Source organism: Schistocerca gregaria, unplaced genomic scaffold (genome assembly GCF_023897955.1).
Source record: "Schistocerca gregaria isolate iqSchGreg1 unplaced genomic scaffold, iqSchGreg1.2 ptg001153l, whole genome shotgun sequence".
NCBI lineage: Eukaryota > Metazoa > Arthropoda > Insecta > Orthoptera > Acrididae > Schistocerca > Schistocerca gregaria.
The window spans coordinates 15,001-20,000 of NW_026062485.1; the positions used below are offsets into that span (position 1 = coordinate 15,001).

The 5,000-nt window shown below is 54.0% G+C and overlaps 1 non-coding gene across 1 annotated transcript in view; it reads right to left on the reverse strand.

Moving 5' to 3' along the window:
* Positions 1-1,418, reverse strand: part of LOC126328981 (small subunit ribosomal RNA) — a 1,893-nt gene extending 475 nt beyond the window's left edge. Inside the window, exon 1 of the ribosomal RNA XR_007562085.1 lies at positions 1-1,418. This exon is cut by the window's left edge and continues 475 nt beyond it. This is a non-coding gene — a ribosomal RNA (small subunit ribosomal RNA).
* Between the last annotated feature and the right edge of the window lie 3,582 nt (positions 1,419-5,000).

A 5,000-nucleotide genomic window follows, 5' to 3' on the forward strand; every position in this document is an offset into this window, starting at 1 on the left:
TAGAGTCTCGTTCGTTATCGGAATTAACCAGACAAATCGCTCCACCAACTAAGAACGGCCATGCACCACCACCCACCGAATCAAGAAAGAGCTATCAATCTGTCAATCCTTCCGGTGTCCGGGCCTGGTGAGGTTTCCCGTGTTGAGTCAAATTAAGCCGCAGGCTCCACTCCTGGTGGTGCCCTTCCGTCAATTCCTTTAAGTTTCAGCTTTGCAACCATACTTCCCCCGGAACCCAAAAGCTTTGGTTTCCCGGAGGCTGCCCGCCGAGTCATCGGAGGAACTGCGGCGGATCGCTGGCTGGCATCGTTTATGGTTAGAACTAGGGCGGTATCTGATCGCCTTCGAACCTCTAACTTTCGTTCTTGATTAATGAAAACATACTTGGCAAATGCTTTCGCTTCTGTTCGTCTTGCGACGATCCAAGAATTTCACCTCTAACGTCGCAATACGAATGCCCCCGCCTGTCCCTATTAATCATTACCTCGGGTTCCGAAAACCAACAAAATAGAACCGAGGTCCTATTCCATTATTCCATGCACACAGTATTCAGGCGGGCTTGCCTGCTTTAAGCACTCTAATTTGTTCAAAGTAAACGTGCCGGCCCACCGAGACACTCAACTAAGAGCACCCTGGTAGGATTTCAACGGGGTCCGCCTCGGGACGCGCAAGCACGCCTTCGGCTCGCCCCACCGGCAGGACGTCCCACGATACATGCCAGTTAAACACCGACGGGCGGTGAACCAACAGCGTGGGACACAAATCCAACTACGAGCTTTTTAACCGCAACAACTTTAATATACGCTATTGGAGCTGGAATTACCGCGGCTGCTGGCACCAGACTTGCCCTCCAATAGATACTCGTTAAAGGATTTAAAGTGTACTCATTCCGATTACGGGGCCTCGGATGAGTCCCGTATCGTTATTTTTCGTCACTACCTCCCCGTGCCGGGAGTGGGTAATTTGCGCGCCTGCTGCCTTCCTTGGATGTGGTAGCCGTTTCTCAGGCTCCCTCTCCGGAATCGAACCCTGATTCCCCGTTACCCGTTACAACCATGGTAGGCGCAGAACCTACCATCGACAGTTGATAAGGCAGACATTTGAAAGATGCGTCGCCGGTACGAGGACCGTGCGATCAGCCCAAAGTTATTCAGAGTCACCAAGGCAAACGGACCAGACGAGCCAATCCGATTGGTTTTGATCTAATAAAAGCGTCCCTTCCATCTCTGGTCGGGACTCTGTTTGCATGTATTAGCTCTAGAATTACCACAGTTATCCAAGTAACGTGGGTACGATCTAAGGAACCATAACTGATTTAATGAGCCATTCGCGGTTTCACCTTAATGCGGCTTGTACTGAGACATGCATGGCTTAATCTTTGAGACAAGCATATGACTACTGGCAGGATCAACCAGGGAGCTGCGTCAACGAGAGCTGAGCAGCCGGCCGCCCGGGAGTGTGTCCCGAGGGCCCGCGCGAACACGCAAGCGTCCGCTCAATTATTCTGCAAACAGGAGGAGGCTGAGCTCCCCTGCACGATACACCTCGAAACCCTCTCAGGTCCCGGCGGCGCGCAGCGCCGTCCTAAGTACTTGGTCGGGTTCGAGAGAGGCGCAATCGCCCGGAGATGGGCGAGTAGACGCTTTCAGTGCGAACACCCGTGCTCCCAACTGAGCTTGCCGCTGCCGACAGAGGCCCGGGAGCGTGCTGTCGTGGCATTGCCGGCGGGAAACAACACGCGCCACCTACGGTGACCGGCAGCTCCAACGCCAGCGCCACAGAAGGGCAAAGCCCCACTTGGGTGCAGAAGCGAACTCTCCCAGCACAGCGCACGCGCCAACACGTCCGCAGAGCTGCGATACAAACCACCTGCGAGAACCGCTGGGGGCGACCGAGCAGCAGACGGCGTCGCGACGCCGAGTGCCGGGCGGCGGCGCATCCTCAACGCACACAGTCCGCAATCGGACCAGCACACTGCAGATGTCCACCGCGCTTCGCACCGGGCTCGGCAGAACCCACTTTGGCCGCCTGGCGCCGCGCGCAGGGTGCGCCGGCGCATAGCTGGGACGCCAGCCGGGCCCGTCGGCCGGCGCTCCTGCCACTGGGCGCCCCCCACCAGCCGGCTGTAGTGCGTGCGCTCACGCAGCGCGCGGCCAGCACGCCGGGCGGCCCCCCCTCACCGGCCGGGGACTGTCCCGCCAAGCCACAGCCTCGTATCGCTTCATACCCACATGGCCAACTCAGGTTCGGGGGCATGGCGGGTACCGCCGAAACAACCGGTTCATAGATGTACCGATCGTCGCTATCACCGATGCACCTGCAGCGCGAACAACCGCTCAACAACTGATTTCCAGTTCATTTGCGGATCTTTGGCAGCAAACGTATACGTCAATCTACATTTGCGAAATCTACGATTCTGGCATGCCTGCATGTTATGTGTCACGACACGCTACATCAGCCCACATACACACTGCGGCATGTACACGAGAGAACACGTGGAAGATGGTCCGCGCACGTGTGCAATGTCCCTTGCGCGGTCGACTGTCAACCGGCCTCTGTAGCATGTCGCAGATGTGGAACGCGGTCCACCGTGCTATCATGTTGTGTGGGGCAATACGATTAAATAGGAAAACCCTCGTCGCTACATCAACAGACGGCTCACGCTGATTCCCGGCAGAGGGAGGAGGGGGGGGGGGGGGGGCCAACATGCAATACTTTCGTCCGTACCTACCTACCACATGTCTGTACGGCGTACAACAGTGCAATCTCGCTGTAATGGGGAGACGAGACAAGTAGCATCGTGCACAACATATGGCCCTTATGATTCGCCATTGTAGGGCGCAGCCGGTGTACGGTCAAGCATGTGCCACATTATGTCACTCAGTACGTAACGACGGATGATCAGTGTGGGTTACGCGTACATCAGCGGACAGTCCACACAGGCCGTACCACAACGTACACTGACTGCATCGACAACCGAATGCAACTGAACAGCTGCAAGGCTCATTTCACAAACAAACGCCTGACCGACCAGCTTGGAAGGGCAGGAGGGGAGGGCGATATTCGTTCTGTAGCGGTACACCCTTCCAGTGGTTAGCGGGACTGTGTAGAAAGTACGCAACACTCGAAAGACCTTTATGTGAGGGTACGCACCATGGCATCAAGAAATACACATGACACCAGAGGATCCAAGCAGTGAACTATGTTCAGAGGGTTGCTGTTAGGCAAAGCTACATTCCTGTGACGTTACATGTGACAGTTAAGGTGCAGTGTAAGTTAGGTTAAGGTGCAGCGTAAGTTAGGTTAAGGTGCAGCGTAAGTTAGGTTAAGGTGCAGCGTAAGTTAGGTTAAGGTGCAGCGTAAGTTAGGTTAAGGTGCAGCGTAAGTTAGGTTAAGGTGCAGCGTAAGTTAGGTTAAGGTGCAGCGTAAGTTAGGTTAAGGTGCAGCGTAAGTTAGGTTAAGGTGCAGCGTAAGTTAGGTTAAGGTGCAGCGTAAGTTAGGTTAAGGTGCAGCGTAACTTGGGTTAAGGTGCAGCGTAACTTGGGTTAAGGTGCAGCGTAACTTGGGTTAAGGTGCAGCGTAACTTGGGTTAAGGTGCAGCGTAACTTGGGTTAAGGTGCAGCGTAACTTGGGTTAAGGTGCAGCGTAACTTGGGTTAAGGTGCAGCGTAACTTGGGTTAAGGTGCAGCGTAACTTGGGTTAAGGTGCAGCGTAACTTGGGTTAAGGTGCAGCGTAACTTGGGTTAAGGTGCAGCGTAACTTGGGTTAAGGTGCAGCGTAACTTGGGTTAAGGTGCAGCGTAACTTGGGTTAAGGTGCAGCGTAACTTGGGTTAAGGTGCAGCGTAACTTGGGTTAAGGTGCAGCGTAACTTGGGTTAAGGTGCAGCGTAACTTGGGTTAAGGTGCAGCGTAACTTGGGTTAAGGTGCAGCGTAACTTGGGTTAAGGTGCAGCGTAACTTAGGTTAAGGTGCCAACGTGGGTTAGGTTAAGGGGCCAACGTGGGTTAGGTTAAGGGCCAACGTGGGTTAGGTTAAGGGGCCAACGTGGGTTAGGTTAAGGGCCAACGTGGGTTAGGTTAAGGGCCAACGTGGGTTAGGTTAAGGGCCAACGTGGGTTAGGTTAAGGGCCAACGTGGGTTAGGTTAAGGGCCAACGTGGGTTAGGTTAAGGGCCAACGTGGGTTAGGTTAAGGGCCAACGTGGGTTAGGTTAAGGGCCAACGTGGGTTAGGTTAAGGGCCAACGTGGGTTAGGTTAAGGGCCAACGTGGGTTAGGTTAAGGGCCAACGTGGGTTAGGTTAAGGGCCAACGTGGGTTAGGTTAAGGGCCAACGTGGGTTAGGTTAAGGGCCAACGTGGGTTAGGTTAAGGGCCAACGTGGGTTAGGTTAAGGGCCAACGTGGGTTAGGTTAAGGGCCAACGTGGGTTAGGTTGCCAGAGATGTGTCAAATCAGGATGTACGTTTGGCTGGTGTCAGGTGGTGGGTTGGTTCGATGCCTTTATAAGGAGTGTGGCCAAAGGGTATTTTATTACTTGTACCTTTTGTGTTGTGGCGTGGCGTTGCGTCCTGTGTTGATACTGGGTGGACCACTGTGGGTGTTGCTGGCTGATTTGAGCTGCGTTGTTTGCGGGTGGTGTGAGACATTCTGTCTTATTAGTGGACGTGACGTTCCTCTTGTCGTTCTTTGGATAGTGTCCTGTGGCAGCGAGGATAAAATGGATGTTGTTGAACGATAGTGCTTTGGTGCTTTCGCTTTGTTACACACAGAGTGGACTGTGAGATAGGGTGACTGGGTCGAGTGCGGTTCACACTGTCCTCCCCAGTTTACAGTATGTATCATCTATGTATGTGGTCCTGCATCATTTACTAAGCAGGGACGTCAGACGACTGAAATATTAGTTATGTACTGATGTAAAGCAGAATGCTTACCTTCCACCAGTGGGCGAGTATCGACTCTGCCCCAGCGTTGCCACCGCAGGAAGCGGTGTCGGAAACACTACCC